This window comes from Apium graveolens, chromosome 4 (assembly GCF_009905375.1).
Source record: "Apium graveolens cultivar Ventura chromosome 4, ASM990537v1, whole genome shotgun sequence".
In the NCBI taxonomy this organism is placed as follows: Eukaryota; Viridiplantae; Streptophyta; class Magnoliopsida; order Apiales; family Apiaceae; genus Apium; species Apium graveolens.
The window spans coordinates 179,473,067-179,494,584 of record NC_133650.1 but is presented as its reverse complement, the minus strand read 5'-3'; the positions used below and the strand labels follow the sequence as shown (position 1 = coordinate 179,494,584).

General features: G+C 36.5%; 1 non-coding gene across 1 annotated transcript; it reads right to left on the bottom strand.

The window, feature by feature from the left end:
• Positions 1–213: 213 nt before the first annotated feature.
• On the bottom strand, positions 214–318 carry LOC141722962 (small nucleolar RNA R71). Its single transcript, XR_012575959.1, has one exon. It is a non-coding gene; the product is annotated as a small nucleolar RNA R71 (small nucleolar RNA).
• Between the last annotated feature and the right edge of the window lie 21,200 nt (positions 319–21,518).

The following is a 21,518-nucleotide window of genomic DNA, read 5'->3' as shown; positions in this document are numbered from 1 at the left end:
CAATACGCACATTAGGGATTTCATAGAGATCTGCGACACCTTCAGGTTCAATGGTGTTTCTGAAGATGCTATTAAGATGAGACTTTTCCCATTCTCTCTGAGGGACAAGGCCAAGAGCTGGTTACACTCTCTACCAGCTGGTTCGATTACTACTTGGGAAGATGTTGCTCAAAAATTTCTTACTAAATTCTTCCCTATGGCGAAGACAGCTGCAATCAGGAATGCTCTTACTCAATTTGCACAGCAATCAGGAGAATCTTTATATGAAGCTTGGGAGCACTACAAGGAGATTCTTATGAAGTGTCCTCATCATAGAATGCCTGATTGGATGATCATCACTTGTTTTTACAATGGGTTGGGAGCACAGTCCAGACCCATGCTCGATACAGCAGCAGGCGGAGCATTATGGGCAAAGAACTATAAGGAAGCTTATTATCTAATTGAACTGATGGCTGCTAATGAATATATCCAACCCAGAGATGTCCACAGGGAAAGGTAGCAGGAGTTCTTGAAGTGGATACAGCTACGGCTATCACTGCTCAACTAAAGGCATTGTCTATGAAGATCGATTCTCTGGCTAACTATGGTGTTAAGCAGATAATTAGTGTTTGTGAGCTGTGTGCAGGTCCGCATGCGACAGAACAATGCGCTATATCTAGTGACTCAGCTCAGTTTGTGAGCAACTTTCAGAGATCGCAGCAACCAGTTCCAGACACTTATCATCCTGATAATTGGAATCATCCTAACTTCAGCTGGAACAACAATTAGAATGCGATGCAACAGCCATTCCAGCAGTTTGGAAATAAGCTGTTCAACCCTCCTGGTTTTCAGCAACAACTCCAACTTCAACAACAAACTCATGTTGCAGGTCTATTTTTGAATGAAAAATCTGAATTGGAGGGGTTGAGGCTTATGTGCAAAAACCAGGCTCTTATATGCCAAAGCCAGGCTGTTTTTATCAAGACTCTGGAGAACCAATTAGGGCAAATTGCTAATGCCTTATTGAATCAACCACCAGGAACGCTTCCTAGTGATACAGAAACAAATCCAGGAAAGAGGGAAAATGAAGAACAGGTGAACGCCATCACCTTAAGGTCTGGAAAGGTTGCAAGCCCCCAAATTCAGCAAGATGAAGAGCCTGCAAAGTCTCAAGTTCTAGAATCTAAAGTTTTGGCTGAAGAAGATGTGCAGAAGGAAGTAGAGGTGGAACCAAGGAAGACTACTATGGAACACACTCCTCCTGAGGGTAATACAGGGGAGAAACAGATCCATCCTCCACCTCCTTTTCCTAAGAGGTTGCAGAAGAAAAAGCTGGATATGCAGTTTGAGAAGTTTTTGGAGGTGTTCAAGAAACTTCATATCAACATACCTTTTGTTGAAGCTCTTGAAGAGATGCCTAGCTATGCGAGGTTTATGAAAGGTATTCTCGCTCGGAAGGTGAAGCTCGATGACTTAGAGACCGTTGCTCTAACGGAGGAATGCAGTGTTGTGCTGCAACAGAAGTTGCCTCCGAAGCTTAAAGATCCTGGAAGCTTCACTATTCCTTGCACCATCGGAAACTTGTCATTCGACAAGTGTTTATGTGATTTAGGAGCTAGCATCAATCTGATGCCCTTATCTATCTTCAAGAAGCTTGGTCTGCCTGATCCGAAACCAACATACATGTCATTACAACTAGCTGACCGTTCCATCGCTTATCCACGAGGTATAGTGGAGGATGTCTTGGTCAAGGTGGATAAACTCATCTTTCCTGTTGACTTTGTAATTCTTGATTTCGAGGAAGATAAGAAGATTCCCATTATTTGGGAAGACCATTCTCGGCTACAGGCTGAACTATGATCGATGTGCAAAAAGGAGAGCTTTCGATGAAGGTTTACAATCAAAAGGTCACTTTTAATGTGTTCAAGGAAATAAAGTTACCCACAGCTAAAGAGGAGTACTTTAAAGTAGAGTGGGTCGACTCTGTAGTAAATTCAGAGCTTGAGCAATTGCCAGAGTCAGAGACCTTAGAGAGATCCTTAATGGGGAAATCAGTTATTGATGACAAGGAAGGAGCAGAGCAACTGCAGGTTTTGAATGCACCTCCGTGGAAGATGAAGTTGGATTTACCATGCGATTCTCTTGGGTTAGCAGAGCTGAAAATTTCTCAGGAGCGTTTTGAACCATTTATTCAAGAAGCTCCCATACTTGAGCTCAACCGAAAGCCAGATCACTTGAGTTATTCATTCTTAGGTGCACCCCCTGACAAGGGGTTGGGATATATCTTTGATGATGTAGAGGGTAGCCGAACGGATCCTCCAGTGCCTACAGAGGGTTCTTCTCATATGCAGCAGGTAGTTGATAGGACTGGTGTTGGTGATGAGCAGTACATGCGAGTAATTAGGCGCATGGAGGCCATGCATGACATTCATCATCATTTTGCTGCAGATTTGACACATACTTTCGGTACTGTTGTTCGAGACACTGGTGGCGAGGTTGAATGGCCACCTGATCCTCCACCCGACGAGGGTGATTCTCCCGCTAATTAGGTATGCCTGAAATCCTTATTATTACCTTCAATGAGGACATTGAAAATTTTAAGTTTGGGGGTGATAATGTAAGGATTAGTAGTGTGTGTGTCCATATAGATTCATATAGATTCATGTTGCATGTTTAGTTGTAGTTCATTCATATTTTTGCATGATTGTTCATTTAGGACATATTTGTTTATTTTTATGTGATTTCATATAGTTGCATTTGCATGCATATCTAGCATGATCCCTTAAGATGAACTATAATATTTGATAAGTTGATGTTGATTTCAGTGTGGTGATGACGAATAGAGGGATGTTTAAGTCTTAATGAATTGATTTGCATGCCAGAAATAAATATTTTCACAAAGTCTTATAGGGTTGATTTTGATCTAGATCATGATCATACTTGTTTGTTGTTGAGATTTAATCACTTGGTTATATTTAGAATTTGTGATATTCTCGTAATGACGTAAAAACACTGATTTTTTTATCTGGAGAAAAACTTGGATTTCATTGCTAGTTGTTGTAAGGCTAGGCGTCAAATGGCTAGTATCCGGCTCATATTTTTATGAGTAGTCTAGGGTTGAATGAGATGGAGCGAACGCACTCATTCAGAAATTTTTGAAAAAAAAGAAAAAAGAAAAAAAATATGTGTTTATGCATAATTGATCAAGAGTGAGCTCTTTAATACTCGAGTTATTAAGTTCTAGGGGACTTTGTGCCTAGTGACCTAAAGCTTTTATAGTCTGGGATCCGCTAACCTAACGCTCGCTACATGGGTATTATTGCATAAGTCTTTTGGGACCTCATTCATTGCACGGTCAAATAAGCATCGTTGCTATGTGTTCAATAATAGTGTGAATCCTTGTATAACTCTAGTAGAAAAGAGTTGTTGTGAGTCATAATGCGTTTATTGTCTATTCTGTTTATAAACTTTTGATTGTTTCGATGATAGATAAGTTATGGTTATTGATCTAGTATCGAGAGTATATCTATTAAGCATCCACACACACACATTTTTGGTTTGTGAGTTGGTTTGTGGGATTTATTCGAGCTCCGATTAAAGTCATTGCATTCTTAAAGGCATTGGCTTATTCATTTGGTTATGGTTATTTTGAGGGGATCGATTGCATTATCATTTAGTTGCATTCACGTAGTTGCATTCATGCATTAGGTTTGTTTTGTAGTTTTGAGTCTTTTATGCTTGAGGACAAGCATCGATCCAAGTTTGGCGGTATGATAAGTGGATTTTATATCCACTTGGAATGCTTTATTACAAGCTTAAATTGGTGTTTTGGACTCAAGTTATTGGTATTTTGATGTGTTTTTGTGTTATTGCATTTCATGTATCAGTTATATGAAGAAAAGAGCTTTTAAAGGAAATATGATGAAAAGTGATCAGAATTCGAAGGCAAGGCCATTGTCAAGTTGTAGAGAATCTCGTTAGCTTCTCGTGGGCAGTTGAATCGCCTAATTCTGACGCGTAGAACTCAAGTTATGGCCAAAACAAGATTCATCAAAAAATTTCCCAGTCAGTAGCTGATCGCCCGTCAGCAGAGCTGAGCGCCCGCTCAGCAGAGCTGAGCGGCCACCCAGGAGCTGAGCGGCCGCCCAGGAGCTGAGCGCCCGCTCAGGAGAGCTGAGCGGCCGCTCAGGGCACGGCTGGTCGCTGATTTCGCTGAAAAAACCTTTTTTCAGTGAAATTTGACGATTTTAAGGGTCCAGGTCCACTAGAGGCGTATATATACTTAAAAAAAGGGTTTTCATCATCCGGGAAGATTGGGATACCAAGGAGAAGACCTAGAAGCACAGAACAACTCCGAAAAAGAAGATCTTGTGTTCAACTTGTGATTCTTTGAATTAGTTGTAACTTTGGATGCTCGTTTTCATTCTTGTTGAACCTAGATCTCGTTTATTCATACTTTAATTATTATTCAGTTTATTAAGACCTTGTTTTATACCATGCTTTCATTGGAACCCATGGTGACGATGAGTTCAATCATGGGCTAATCGTTGTCATGGGGTTCTAGCGGATTTACTTATGGATTTCAATAGTTAATTGTTTTGATATCTTGGTGTGTGGTGATTGATTGATATCCTAGTATTGATTGTGCTTATTTGTCTTATGTGCATAGCTAACATATAAGATAGCGTGTTAATCTATATTGAAGCGACAATGAATATAGAGGTTTAGAACTTGTCATGCTAGCATAGGTTCATGTATGTGTATGCATGATTAGTGGGTAACTCTAACCGTTTTACTTGCCCTATGTAATCAAGATAGATAACTTGTGCTTAAACCTTTATGTTGTCAAATTCTATAGACATATAGGGTCTCAATATAATTGGTGCCTATTCAGCTTCTATCTCTTTTGTGGATGTCTGGTAGAATGGTACTTGTGCAACGAAAGTTGGCGTTTATAGTTTCGTGTTATCTGATTAGTGTCATCACCATCACATGCTAAGGTTAAGAACAATAAGGCTATTGAATGAAGTATTTAATGAAGTTAGGATCCCATGTTTGTCATATATAGTAATTCAACCTCAATTCTCTTAGTTAATGTTATTTAGTATAATCTCTTAGTTTAATAAAGACCCAATTTGTTATTTGTCTTAGCATTGAGCGATAATCATACATTGTTGCATAGGTGCATAAATTGAAGTTAACCTAAACCAGTCTCTGTGGGAATGAATCTGATTTATATCTTATACTACTTGCGAACACGTATACTTGCGTGAATATTAGCGTGTGTTTTCGCCCTAACAATGAACTTGTCTCTGTTTCATCTGATTTGGCCATAAGTGCTAGATTGACATAGCTTGTGGCTTCATCATCTTCCAATCCATCTACAGCCCAGTCATTTTCTTGTGAAATGAAAGCTCTTTCCTTTTGCTTGAGCAACTCAAAGTATTTCTGCTTATAATCAACTGGCTCAAACTTCTTTTTACCAGAATCAGGCTTTATGCTTTCACTGGAAAAATGACCTACCAAGCAACACTTGAAACACTTGAATTTAGACTTATCAACCATGTTTCTATTTGACTTAACTGCTCCAAAATTCTTCTTGAATTTGAGCTTGGAAAATCTCCTGGATAGAAAGGCAAGATGCTCATCTATATCATCCATGTCATCTAAGATAGTCTTCATGTTCAGCTACTAGCCCTTTTCCCTTGCCTTTACAAACTCTAGGGTTTGGTGCAAACTCAACAGCTTCAACCTTTATCTCCTTCTCCTTTTCTTGCTCAGCAACTAATGCAATGGACCCTCCCTTCTTTCTTCCTTTCTCCATCTCATCTTGCTCTATTTCAAGCTCATATGTTTTTAGAATACCATACATTCTTTCCAAGGTAAACTCCTTGTAATCTTGAGAGTTTCTCAATGAGACTATCATAGGCTTCCATTCCTTTGGCAGAGATCTAAGGAATTTGAGGTTTAAGTCTTTTGTTTGATAGAGTCTTCAATGCAGTTTTAGAGCATTTAGTAGTTTTTGGATTCTACTAAAAATGTCAGTGGGTGACTCACCTTTTTCACTATAGAAATGCTCATATTACTTAATCAAGAGTTGCATCTTGTTCTCCCTTACTTGCTCAGTTCCATCACATATAACTTGTATTGTATCCCAGACATCCTTAGCAGTTTTGCAGTTTATGATGTTGTCAAACATGTCACTATCAACACCATTAAACAGAATATTCATGGCCTTTTTATCCTTTTGAAATTGTTCTTTATCTGGATATGACCATTCTGCTTGTGGCTTTGGGACTGATGCTTCATTTCCTGTAGCAGCGCTCATAGGGACATGTGGACCTTTCTCAATGTAGTCCACATATGCTTCATCTTGAGATAGGAGATGCAGGTGCATCTTCACCTTCCAATGGTGATAGTTCTCTTTGTCCAGAAATGGAATTTTTACTCCAACATATTTTATGTTCATCCTATTGATTGTGGTGATCTTTACACTCTTTGTACTTCAAGAGCTTGCTCTGATACCAATTATTATTCCCAAACAATGCAACAAGAATTACAGAAGGGGGTTGAATGTAATTCTAGTTTCTTTTTTCTGATTTTAAAACTGTTCTTACTTAATAATATAACTGTGCAGATTTTTCTATATTACGGAATGATAAAGATATGAAAATCAAACACAAAGAAATAAAACACAAGGCTTTAAAACTTTCTGGTGGATTTGAACTTATCCACCAGAGATATATATATTAAGATGAGAACTCTGTAATGCTTGAATATCACACAGCTGCTTACAAGTGAACTTGCAGAATTACAAAGAGATGCTTAATAGATACAGCCTTTTTTGTCTCTCTAAAAATAATGCTTGCTTTCTTAGTTATTTGTTCTACTTGCTACACAAGGTTTATATACTACCAAGTTACATGATAAAAAGACAAACAAGTAAAACAAAAAATGTTTCTAGTCTAATTTCATGCTGCTTCATTACGCTATCCAGAATCTTTGAATATCTTCATAATTGCATGGAAATAGTAATGCTTCTTTGTTCCCTAAATCCTGCAATTAGGCTGCCACATTCCATTTGCAAACACCCGACGCATGTGACTGTGTTGTCACTGTCAACAGCTCTTTTTGAATATGATCATCTGTCGGGACTATGTTGGTCATCTGTCGGATTCCTTGTTGATTATATATCGGGAGCCTTTGTAGATCATCCGTCGGGAGCCTTTCTGCCACTTGACTCTATTTCACTTATACAGAATTACAAGACATCTTATATTTACAATTAGCCAATCTATTCTGCATATCAATCTAGTAGTCAACATGACTTAAAGAATCCTACATCATCTACTCAACTTACATTGTTGTTTGCAGACATATGCTACAAGACTTATTACTACATAAGTTACACTCTCGATGGATGTTCTGTGGTCATCCGTCGGGACTATAAAGTTCATCCGTCGGGACTATTGTAGAACATCCATCGAGAGCTACAAAAACACTAAGTTAAATCTACTAAGGTGTTTTGTTCAACTTATCATCAAGTTCACAATATATTCCTAACAATCAACAAACGATCTAATCACTTAGATTGAAAAGTCTACAAAAGCAGTTTGAAGAGTGCAAGATCAAAGGTCAAGATTAACTGACAAAGGAAAGTCACAGACATACACGATTTGCAAAGATTCACTAAGCCAGAAATGGAAAGATTTATAGATAACTTAAAGTAGGGTTTAGTACATCTTATTGCATGTTGTGTAAACCTGTTTTTACTAATCTATAAAGGAAATACTGGTCCTTTGTTTTAGTTGTAACAAACAGATCTAGATTTTCTTGTACTCAAGAAAGAAGCTGAGTTCTTTACTTACAAAGAACCCAGGATTGTAGCAAAACATACTTAATTTTAATATAAAGTTAAGTGAGTTTTGAAAATACTTTTTTTATTGTGCATGCCTTGTTTATTCTGTTAAACACAATATCTCTACAAATTAGACAGCTTTGTTCACCATTCCAAATAGTTGTAAAAAGAGTTAAAAATATCCAAAACACATTCAACCCCCCTCTGTGTTGTATTTAATATTTAACAAGTGGTATCAGAGCAAAATCTAAAAGTAAACAGATCAAGATCTTGGAAGAATGAATACATGAAAGATAAGCAGTATAAAGATACCAGCCTTTGATAAGACTAACTACACACTATGGAAGTAAAAGATGATGTTATTTCTAAGGATGGCCAACCCCGTATACATCCAGATTCTGAAGAATGGACCTTTGATTCCTATGGAAAGGAATGAAGAATCTACAGATGGAGACATGGTCATCCCAGCTTACTATGGTCCTAAAGATCCTTCAAAATACACAGAAATTGAGAAAGAAAAAATCTCTCTTGACAGTGCTCTACAGTTAATTCTGATACAGTCACTTGACAATGTCCTGTACAACAATATTTTCAACTGTGACACAACAAACATATCTTGGAGAAAATAGAAATTTTGTGTGAAGGTATAGAGGAAGTTAGATCCAACCAAAGGAGAATACTGGTGTCTCAATATGAGGGTTTCATGGCTAAACCAAAAGAGAGTAAAAATGATGTTTTTGAAAAATTCAATAAGTTGATAAATGACTTGCAGCTTCATGACAAGTACTATGAAGCTGAGGAGGTTAACTTGAAATTTTTGCTCACCCTTCTAGACCATCTAGAACAGAAAATTTCAGCTATAAGAGAAGGGAGAGACTTGAGCAGAATGACATGGGAAGTTTTATATGGTATTTTAAAAATCTAAGAACTGAAAATGATTCAAAAAAAATCTTTAAGAGCTGGTCAAAGGCACATTGTTGATGGTTCAAGTGCACTAGTTATTAATGATTGTAATTCATTTGATGATGAACAAGAAATCCAGACTCCCACTGTCTCAAGTGCTGAGCAAAAGAACAAGGAGCCACAGAAGCAAGTCATTTTGGAACTTGAAGAAGATGAGTTCTATACCTTGTATGAACTGGATGAGTTCGATCAATCCATGGCTTACCTAGCAAGAAAGTTCTCTAATATTAGAGTAAAGAAGCCAAAGTTCTTCAAGAACAAAGGACAGGAATTCAACAAGGACAACAACTAGAAGGGAAAAGCTCAGTAGAACTCTGGTGGCAAAAGTGGCTACAAAACTAGATCTGTTGACAGATAAAAAATAAGATGCTTCAATTCTGATGAATTGGGCCACTTTGCCGCAGAATGTAGAAAGCCAATGAAAGTGAAAAAGGACAAGACATATGTTAGGAATATGTTGTGTACTTGATGATAAGCTAAATAAAACACCTTATTAGATTTAACTTAGTGAATTTTGTAGCACCCGACGGATGATCAATTATAGTCCCGAAGGATGATTCAATATAGTCCCGATGGATGACTAATTGATATCCATCGGGCGAGTAGCTTATGTAACAATAAGTACTGTAGCACATTTCTGCAAACAACTTTGTATAGATTCTGTAGTAGCTTATGAATCATGTAGACTACTAGGAAATATGCATATTATATGTCTTGTAAATTTGCATAAATGAAATAGAGTTAAGTGTCAAATAGCTACCTGACGGATGATCAACAAGGCTACCCGACGGATGACAAGCATGTACATGCCGGATGATCAATTCAAATATATGTTGACAGTGACAACACAGTCACATGCGTTGGGTGTTTGTAAAAGGAATGTGCCAGCCTATTTAGCAGGGTTTTGAGAACAAAGAAGCATTACCATTTCGATGCTATTTTAAAGATATTCAAAGATGCTGGAATAGAGTAGTGAAGCAGCATGGAGTTAGACTTGATAGATTTTGTTTTATTATCCTGTCTTATTACCATGTAAACTTGGTGATATATAAACCAAGTGTAGCTAGTTGAACAAACAACCAAGTTAACACATTTTTAGCAGAGAAACATTTGTAAGCTGTATTCTGTAGAATTTCTCTATAGTTTGTTTGTTCACTTGTAAAGCAGCTGTGAGCTATTCAAGCTTCACAGGGTTCTCTTGATATATATATATATATGGTGGATACATTCAAATCCACTAGAAAGTTTTAAAGACCTGAGTTTTTATTACTTTATGTTTGATTAACTTAACTCTGAATTCCGCACTTTGCAAATCAAACAGTTAGGTATAAATTGATTTAGAACCATTTTTCATAAATCTCAAAAAGAAGCCAGAATTACATTCAACCCCCCTTCTGTTATTCTTGTTGTATTTTTAGGGAATAAAAATTGGTATCGGAGCAAGCTCTTGAAGTACAAAGAGTTTAAAGATCACAAGAAAACAGCAAGATGAACAAGAAGGATGTTGGAGTCAAAATTCCATTTCTGGATAAAGACAATTATCATCACTGGAAGGTGAAGATGCACCTACATCTTCTTTCTCAAGATGAGGCCTATGTTAATTGAATAGAGAGAGGTCCTCATGTTCCGATGAGAGCTGCTACTGGCAATGAGCCTTCAGTCCCCAAGCCTAGGCAGGAATGGTCAGATCCTGATATTGAGCAAGTCAGGAAGGACAAAAAGACCATGAATATTTTATTCAATGGAGTTGATGGTGATATGTTTGACAACATTATCAATTGCAAGATAGCCAAGGAGGTTTGGGACACCATCCAAATTATCTGTGATGGTACTGAGCAAGTTAGAGAAAATAAGATGCATCTGCTAATTCAGCAATATGAGCATTTTCATTGTGAAGATAGTGAGTCTCTCACTGACATTTTTAGTAGGTTTCAAAAACTACTAAACGCTCTGAAGTTGCATGGAAGAGTCTGTCAGACAAAAGACTCCAATCTCAAGTTCCTTGGATCTCTTCCAAAGGAATGGAAACCAAAGACAGTCTCACTGAGAAATTCTCAGGATTACAAGGAGTTTACCTTGGAGAGACTGTATGGCATCCTGAAGACTTATGAGCTTAAAATAGAGCAAGATGAGAGGATGGAGAAAGGAAAGAAGAAAGGAGGGTCCATAGCACTGGTTGATGAGTTAGAAAAGGAGACAGAAGCGAAGGTAGAAGCTGTTGAGTCTACTACAAAGGTCTGTGAAAATAAGGGCAAGGGGCTGGTAGCTGAAAATGAAGATTCTTTGAGCCAAGATGATATGGATGATATTGATGAACATCTTGTTTTCCTTTCCAGAATATTTTCCAAGCTCAAGTTCAAGAAGAACTTTGGAGCATCTAAGCCATATAGAAACATGGTGGATAAATCAAAATTCAAATGTTTCAAATGTGGCTTGGCAGGGCATTTTGCCAGTGAGTGTAGAAAGTCAGATTCCAACAAGAAGAAGTTTGAGCTTGTGGATTATAAATAGAAGTATTTTGAATTGATCAAACAAAAGGAAAGGGCTTTCATTACACAAGAAAATGACTGGACAGCAGATGGTTTGGATGAGGATGAAGATGTCGGCTATGTCAATCTAGCCCTAATGGCCAAGTCTGATGAAACAACAACGAGTTCTTCAAGCAATCAGGTAATCACCACTAACCTAGCACTTTTATCTAAAGCTGAGTGTAATGATGCAATTAATGACATGTCTACAGAATTATATCATTTGTGTGTTACACTTAAGTCCCTCACTAAGGAAAATGTTAAAATCAAGGAAAACAATTTGTTTTTAAGTGAGAGGAATAATGTGCTAGAGTCTCAGTTTATTGAATTTGAAAAATATAGAATAGACTGTAAGATTGCTAAGGATGAATTAACTGAGTCCTTGAAAAAAGAAGAGATTTTGAAGAAGCAACTTGAACGAGAACAAGAGGTGATTAAGGCATGGAAATCCTCCAGAGATGTTCATGCTGAAATCACTAAAGTTCAAGGTATTGAGTCCTTTTGTGATGCAGCCTGGAAAAAGAGTAAAGAGAAGCTGGAATCCAATTTGGTTGAAGGATTGCTAACCGATGTGGACTCGACGAATGATGAGAGTCATCCATCGGATAATCAAAAGGATTATCCGTCGAGTGACATAAATTCTCATCCGTCGGCTGTGAGCAAACATGTGAGTAAAGCCAAACTTGCCAAGTTAAATGAAAAATATGGATTAGTTTCCAAAAACTTCATTTCAGGAGAGTCTAGTCAAGTGAAGAAGGAGAAGAAAGTGAATGTTGGTCATCTGTCTATCAAGCAATTGAATGACAGACTAGAAAAGATTGAGGTTAAAACAGAGGCTAAAAGGAAAAATAATAGAAATGGTAAAGTAGGGATTAACAAACATAACAACTACACACCTGATAAGTATGCTCCAAGAAAAATCTGTGTAAGTGTGGTAGTGTAAATCATCTTTTAATTGCAAAACTGCCATACCCACTTCCATATATGTGCCACCTCCTTTTCCCAACATGAATGCCATGCCTTCTATGCCTATGAATGCTATGTCTACACAGAATATGAATGCACAATTTTCTAATATGACATTTGCACCTAATCCTTATTATGCTGCATTTAGTATGCCTCAAATGCCATTTAGCATGCCCTACTGGAATAACATGTTTGCTAATAGCATGCCATTTCCTGTTAATCAAAATGTGCGTGACAATTCTGTTTAGGAATAGTTTCAAAGGTCCAACTCAGATGACTAAGGATGAATCTGATATCCCCAAGTCAAATGAGATCAAACCTAAAAAACAGAAGAAGAAAGCTAACAAGGCAAGACCCAAGGAAATTTGGGTACCAAAATCAACTTTTTTTATTTTAATATGTGCAGGGAAACAAAAAGAATCTATGGTACTTGGATAGTGGTTGTTCAAGATACATGACTGGAGATTCTACCCTGCTCACAGAGTTCAAGGAAAGAGCTGGCCTAAGTATTACTTTTGGAGATGACAGCAAGGGTTATACTGTGGGATATGGCTTAATTTCAAAAGACAATGTCATCATTGAGGAGGTTGCCTTAGTGGATGGTCTCAAGCACAATTTCTTGAGTATCAGCCAGCTTTGTGATAAAGACAATTCAGTAACCTTCAACTCAGAAGCCTGTGTTGTGACAAACAAGAGGAGCAACAAAGTGATTCTCACTAGAGTGAGAAAAGGAAATGTGTACCTAGCTAACTTCAAATCATCAAATGCAGAATCTGTTACTTCTCTTCTCAGTAAAACAAGTCAAGATGAAAGTTGGCTATGGCATAAGAAGCTATCCCATCTAAACTTCAAGACCATGAATGAACTTGTAGAGAAAGAACTGGTTAGAGGCATTACTCAAGTGGATTTTTCTAAGGATGGAATGTGTGATGCTTTCCAAAAGGGAAAGCAAATTAAAGCATCATTCAGAAAGAAGCTTGATTCAACAATTGAAGAACCTTTGCCACTACTATACATGGATTTGTTTGGACCAGTCAATGTGTTGTCCACCTCAAGGAAAAGATTTTGCCTAGTAATTGTAGATGATTTCTCAAAGTTCTCTTAGACATATTTCACTAAGTCTAAAGATGAGGCTAGTGAAATCATCATCAATCACATAAGGCAAGTCAACAATCATCCTGATTTCAAAATTAGAAGAATCAGGAGTGACAATGGAACTGAGTTCAAGCATTATGTCATGGGAGCATTTTGTGAAGAAAATGGGATTTTGCAAGAGTTTTCAACAGCAAGAACTCCAGAACAAAATGGAGTAGTAGAAAAAAAGAACGGATCATTTATCGAAGTTGCAAGGACAATGCTTGAAGAATCTAAGTTACCAACATATTTATGGGCTGAAGTTGTAAATACTGCATGCTACACTCAGAATATTTCTCTAGTTAATCAAGCAAAATGCATGACTCCCTACCAATTGTTCAAGAACAAGAAGCCAACTCTAAATTTTCTTCATGTCTTTGGCTGCAAATGTTATATCTTGAGAAATCAAACTGATCAGAATGGGAAGTTTGATGCTAAAGCAGATGAAGGAATTTTTGTTGGATATGTTGTTGGTAAAGCATACAGAGTCTACAATCTGAGAACCAACATTGTTGTGGAATCAATATATGTTGTGTTTGATGATAAAAAGATTGAAGGACTACAAGATGGAGATTACCATGAGAGCCTCAAATTTGACAATCTGGCGATGGTTAGTGATGACAGTGATGATGAAAGTGATCAAGAAACAGTATCAAAGGATAATGCAGAAAAATCTACTATCGATGAAGCATAAAATTCAACATCTGTCGAGTTGCAAAATGCTTCATCCATCGGGAGACAATCTGCTTTATCCGTTGGGAGACAACTAGCTTCATCCGTTGGTACTCAAAATTTACCATTGGTCGGGTCATCAAAAGAAGTTAAAAGTCAGAATAGATCACTTACAGAAAGTTCCCCTTTCTCAAATCAAAGATCCATAAACTCAGGGGGAGTTTCTAATAATCAAAACTCAATCACACATCATGATAACAATGAGGCCTCTTCATCTAGAGCTAATCTACCTCAACAAAGGAAATGGACAAAGGATCACCCCTTTGAGCTCATCATTGATGATGTATCTTCTAGAGTTCAAACAAGGAGAGCAAATCAAGAAGAATATCTATATAGTAGCTTCCTCTCTAAGGAAGAACAAAAGAAGGTAGAAGAAGCTTTGTTGGATCCTGATTGGATTTTAGCTATGCAGGAGGAGCTAAACCAATTTGAAAGGAACAAAGTATGGAAGCTGGTGCCCAAGCCTAAAGGAAAGAATCCAATAGACACCAAATGGGTATTCAGAAACAAGATGGATGAAAATGGCATAGTAGTTAGAAACAAAGCTAGATTGGTTGCTAAGGGCTATTGTTAACAAGAAGGAATAGATTTTGATGAAACCTTTGCTCCTGTTACAAAACTTGAAGCCATCAGAATCTTCTTAGCCTATGCAGCCCATGCCAATTTCAAGGTCTATCAAATGGATGTCAAAAGTGCCTTTCGAAATGGAGATTTGGAGGAGGAAGTTTATGTCAGTCAGCCTCCTGGTTTTGAAGATCCAAATTTTCCAGAATATGTCTACTATCTTTTGAAAGCACTTTATGGACTGAAGCAAGCACCTAGAGCCTGGTATGACACTTTGTCAAAGTTTTTTTTAGAGAATCACTTCACTAGAGGTAATGTTGACAAAACTTTATTCTTTAGAAATGTTAATGACTCTAGCATACTTGTTCAAATTTATGTAGATGACATTATTTTTGGCTCTACAGATGAAAAACTTTGCAAAAAGTTTGCCAAATTGATGCAAAGTAAGTATGAAATGAGCATGATGGGAGAACTAGCTTACTTTCTTGGTTTGCAAGTTAAGCAAGTTAGTGATGGAATATTCATTAGTCAAACTAAATACGTTTATGATCTTTTAAATAAGTTTGATCTAATGGATTGCACATCTGCAAAAACTCCCATTGCCACTGCAATTAAGCTTAAATTAAACACTACTGAAAAGTCTGTGGATATTTTAAGTTATAGGGGCATGGTTGGCTCACTTCTGTACTTAACAACTAGTAGGCCAGATATAATGTTTGCTACATGTCTTTGTGCAAGATTTCAGGCTGATCCTAGAGAATATCACTTAGTAGCTATTAAGAGAATTTTCAGATATCTCAAGGGAACACCAAAACTTGGCATTTGGTACCCTAGAGATTCTGGTTTTAATCTAACTGGTTATTCAGATGCAGATTATGCAGGTTGCAGAATTGATAGAAAAAGTACAACAATAACCTGTCAATTTCTAGGAAACAAGCTTGTGTCCTGGTCCAGTAAAAAGCAAAATTCAGTTTCTAGTTCTACAGCTGAAGCTGAATATATTGGTGCTGGCAGTTGTTGTGCACATATTTTGTGGATGAAAACCCAATTGCTAGACTATGGTCTGCAAGTGGAAAGGATTTCTATTTTCAGTGATAACACAAGTGCAATTGCCATCACTGAAAATCCAGTACAGCATTCAAGAACAAAGCACATAGACATCAAGTACCACTTCATAAGGGAACATGTAATAAATGGTACCGTGGAACTACATTTTGTTCCAAGTGAAAAACAGCTTGCAGATATATTTACCAAGCCACTGGATGAATCCACCTTTTCAAGGTTGGTAAGTGAGTTAGGTATGCTTAATTACTCTTGAATCTTTTCAGATAATTTGCAAGTTGTAATGCAGCCAGAAATTTAATTGATTTTTCAGTCTTGATGAAATTTTGGCTAAGTCAAAATTTACATCTCGACGGATGATCATTATCCATCGAGTTTGATCATCCGTCGGTATACTATTTGTTAATAAAACCAATTATTTTTCTGGAATATTTTATGTCTCGACGGATAACTGATTTATCCTCATCCGTCGAATTGTCTTATTCTTAGCCGTTGATTCTCTAAATATTATCCATCGAGTATACTTACAGTTTGTAAGCATAACACGACGGATAATTGATGGAATTTTTACAGTTTATTTTTAAACGGCTATTTTGGGCAATTCTTATTGGTTACTTTATTTCACTTTATTATTTTTGCCAGTTATTTTTTTGAGATAGTATAAAAGCATATTTCATTTTCATTGCTTTTGTTTTATCATTCTCAAATCATGTGCTCTAACTTCTCTCTTTCTCAAAAGCAATTATCATCTCTCTCTCTGCAATTTTCACTCTCTAACAATGGCACTAGTCGTCAAGATCATGTCTCAAACTGGATTTATCTATGAGAAGAACAACTTCACGGCTCTAGCGAACAAGGGGATTCAGCAGTCTGGCGACTACCACAAAATGATGGATTTTGTGAAGAACTGCAAACTCAACTATGCCATGCTGGAATCACCCACCATTTACTGTGAGGTTGTTGAAGAAATGTGGACGACTGCAACATACAACTCAACTGATAAGACTATCACTTTCACTATTAAAGGTAAGGAATTCTGTGTTAATAGTGATATTGTTAAAGCATGCTTCAAGTTTCCTGATAATATTGTCACTACTCCACACACAGACACTGATATTGTTAATATGATTAATTCCATGGGCTATGCACTCTCTACTTCTAAATTAAGTGAAATTAGGAGGTTGGGTCTTAGGAAGGAATGGAGTTATCTGTGTGATGTAGTCACTAAAGTATTTTCTGGTAAAATTAGCAATTTTGATTCAGTTAATATCTCTATGCTTAACATGCTTTACATGCTAGTAACTGATAAATTTTTCAACATTAGTGATCTAGTCATATTTGAGTTGGGATTTAAGTTAGGGGAGCTAAATAAGAGGGGTAAAAATGTTTACTATGCTAGATTTTTAATGATGCTTGCTAACCACCTCTCTGAGGATATTGTACTTGAGAACCCAACCAACAAGTTAGATTGTTGGGTTCAAGAAAGGAGAATCATTGCAGATTTGAACAGGGCAAGCCATCACAAAGAGGTGCCACTCTTCTACTTCCCAGTAATGGAAGCACCTCAGGTAAGTGAGGTAATTTCCACTGTCTCTACTCTTCCAACCTCACAAACTTCTTTCCATTCTAGTGTAGCAGTGGCATCTGTGTCATTGACCCAACAGTTGCCTACCCAAGCTACCAAATCCAAAATTTCAAAAACAAAGACAAAGAATGAAAGGAATATGTCCTAAGTCCAATCATGTATAAGGATTTAGGAATAACTTTTATGTAATCTGTTTTGATTTTATTGATATTAATAAAAGACTTGTTTTGTTTTTATTACGGGCTTTATCTATTTAAGTGTTTAAATAAGATATACCATAGTTTAGAGTAAAGCTTTTTATGGATTATGATGAGATCATAATAGTGAGACCTAAAAAGATGATAACTCTAAACTTAAATAGTTCCTGGTCATAGGATTACTAACTGGTAATTAATAATCCGCAAAGATCGGTACATACTATGCTTGCTTCATTATGAAGGATGTCTGTTCTCATAGACATTTGTGTGGTGATACTATAGCTAGTATGTAGGTGCTTATTATAGAATAAGTTCACTGAACATGACTCGCACAGCTAAACAACTGATGGAGTTCACTCACGTGTCAGCAGTTGTTCATATAGTGATAGTTGTACAAGTATCCTTAGACTTGAGGTCATCATAGTCATCTTGTGTACACTGAACTATGCTTTGGTTTAGTTCTTAGTCTCCAGGGACAATTATTAGGGCTCTTTTGGGTATAGGAATTTGTACACGAAGATAGTGTATGATCAATAAAGGATCTACCCCTTCCAGTGAAGGAAGCGAATGTTTAAGGCTGATCCACTTATTCTAGTTCAGGAATCTCTGGCCAGAGTGAATGAAATTAGAAAGGAGTTTCTAAGCAAGTGATTGAATTAGATAGGCTTGACACGAGATCCATGCCTTGTATTTAATCGGGACATTGTAGGGTAGAAGGAGTTTATTGTACGGTAACTATTCACTGAATAGGTTCTTGGTATTCTAAGCAGTGAATTCATATTATCCGGATAGTCGCGATATGCTGAGAAGTATCCCTCACGATGTAGAATAAATGTGATTAATTAATTAATCATATTTAATAAATTAGAGAATTTATATAAATAATGATAAAATAGTTTTATTATTATTTATTTCTACCACCGGCTTAATATTGAACCTACAGGGTCACACCATAAAAAGAGAATGATTTAATGGTGGAGGAATTAATTAATAATGGCTAATAATTATTTATTTATGAAATAAATAATTAATTGGCAAATTTAATAATTGATTAAATGAGATTTAATTGATTATAAATTAATTAAGAAAAGTTCTTAATATTATTAATTAAAGGATTTAATTTTTGGAAATTAAATCAAGAGAGAGAATTATTTCTAAAGTGTTTAGAAAAAGGATTAATGATTAAAAGGTGTTTTAATTATTAATGAGAATAATAAATGGGATAATAATAATAATATTTATGGGAAAATTTCAGCTGAAAATTTTGCCTATAAATACACTATTATAGACCCTAATTTTATTCTAACCCACACAAAACCTAAAAAGTTTGGAAAACCCAATTCTCTCCACCTCCTTCCTCCTCCTTAACATCGTTTTCTTGGTGGATACCGGTGGAGTGCTTCACACTTGAGGAGCAACTGCTAAGGATCTCTGATCGTTGTCTCCGAATTATTTTTAAAGGTTAGATTCGATCCCTCGAATTTTTATTCATGATCTGTATGCTTTTATTTGGATTTTATATGTGTAAAAGTGTTTTTCCATGCCCCACTGCGTTTAAAATCCAATAATGGTATCAGAGCATAGGTTGTATGCATATAGATCTGTGGTAAAAATTTCAGAATTTTATGTGCTTGTATGAATTAATTATGATTTTTACAAGTTATATTATGGATTAATTTTGTCTGATGAGAAATCGTTTCTCAGAATAATTTTGAATGTTAATCTGGGTTCTACAAGTGTTGTAGATCGTCTGGGTATTTTTTTCATAATTTTATGATGTATAGATTTTTTATTATGAATTTTTGAAGTTCTTGTAATTAAATTCGTAATTAAATAAGTATAAATATATGTATATAAAGTATATATATGTTTGTATATATCTGTACTGTTGTCTGCTATATACATCTGCTCTGCTGCGGCACGGAAAGAACAGCAGGAAAGAGACAGAACCAGTCTGGCGGCGCGGCGTTCGATGTAATAACCCCAATTTTTGAGAAATTTTAAAACCCTTATGAATAGTGTTTTTGCTGAACGAGAAAACTTTTCATGCCACGCTATGTAGGGGTTCTGTTATTGATCTTATGAGATATTATTAGTACTCTATGTGGTATATAAGTGTATGTAAAGATCGTCAGAATCCAATTCCGAACACTTTGATTTTTCCCGGAAATCCACAAGATACGGAGAGAATTGAGTATAAGGTAACAGGATAAAAAGGATTTAAATTAAAGGATTATAGGAGAGGATCATAAAAGGAATATAATATATTGAGAAAGGTTAAGGGAACCTAAGTAATAAGATCCTGGGTATGATCCCTCAAACGATAAACGAGAACGAAAGATAACCGAACCGTAAAACAAATAAGTGACCAAGAGACAAGCTTGTACAAGAAGCCAGGGATTGTGACATCATCAAACCACAAGGTGTGGACAAGTGGGAGCATTATGACATGTGCAAGGTGACACATGCATGACATGGGAAGGAAGGAGGTGTGGTGGCTTTCTAACCACACAAATTCAAGGGCAACAAGGTAATTAACTAAATCAAACACAAAAACAAGCCAACCAAGCCAAGCAAAATCATTTTCATCAAAATCAAAAAGAAACCAAGGCATGGTTCATCATGCTCTCGGCTTTTTACTATTGCAAATGGGCAAGAATTCAAAAACTCAAGATCCAAGCCTCCTAAATTGGTGAGTTAATTCCCTAATCATCTTCATGCTTAGTTAGGGCTATATCATGAGTTTAAGCCATCAATTCCTTCTCCATCTTCTCCATTTAATCAAAGAAGAAGACTATGAATAGTGTTTTCAAGTTTTTAACTTGAAGTTTTTCTTGTTTTTCTTGAAGATCCAAGCATTCTTAAGACTTCTCAAAGCTTCTTAAGGCTTCCTAGCTCCTCCCACCACTCAAAGGAAGGTATACCATCTCCAAACCCTAGATTCCTATATATTATAAGATGATTTTGATTAGTAGGGTGCTATTGTAGCTTGTTGTTGTGATTTAGAGTTTGGGATTTGAAATGGTAGTGAAATGGAATGGTGAATGTTGTGCTTTTGATTAAAAGGACTTAAGTATGATTAAAGTTAAGCTTAGGCATAAGTATGAATGATTAAATTGAATTGGTTGGGGTTGTTATGATGTGATAAGGATGGATGTTGGTTGTATGTTGGATTTGAGGTTGATTTGGAATGGGTTTGAATGGTTTAAAATATTGGAAATCACGTAAACATAGCCATCGTAACGTCCGATTTTCTTTGGACTGTTTTTGTGCATAGCATTAGGACCCGAGAACCCCCTGCTAGATTATGACCACTGCCATGTTTAGATAGCTCATGTTACGAGCTTCGTTTTGATATGTAGTTCGTTCGATTCCGATGCACAGTTTAGGAGAAACGACCGTTTCAAGTAACGGCGTTTCGCGAACGAAACTTTTCCCCTCGCCTTACTTTGAAACATAGGTTAAAGACTAATAAGGGTTAATTAATGTATGAAACATTTATGGTAAGTGTGTTAGGCAGTTGGTAAGACACTCGCGAAGGAATGGCTTTAAAACTCGTAAAGGTTAAATTATTAAAAATGGTGGAGCCGAGGGTACCCGAGTGACTTAAGCGAATCAGTGAGCGCAAAACAAGCGTTAGAGTCTAAGTTAGTTAAAGTATAGATTTACAAGTGATTTTGGTTTAATCCCAACTTACTTGTTGTTATAGGTTACCAGACTCGTCCAGAGCCATTCGTAACCCCCAGTCGCTCAGGCAAGTTTTCTACCCGTTATAACTGTTGTTGTGATGAATATATGTATTTGCATTATCTTGCGATAGATGCATGTTGGTTAATTAGCAAATGATGCAATATATTGAAGCATGCTGCTATGGTATATATATATGCATGCCTATTTCGCATTCTTTCCATATATATCTGTTGATTCAGTTGATAATACCTATGCTAGAG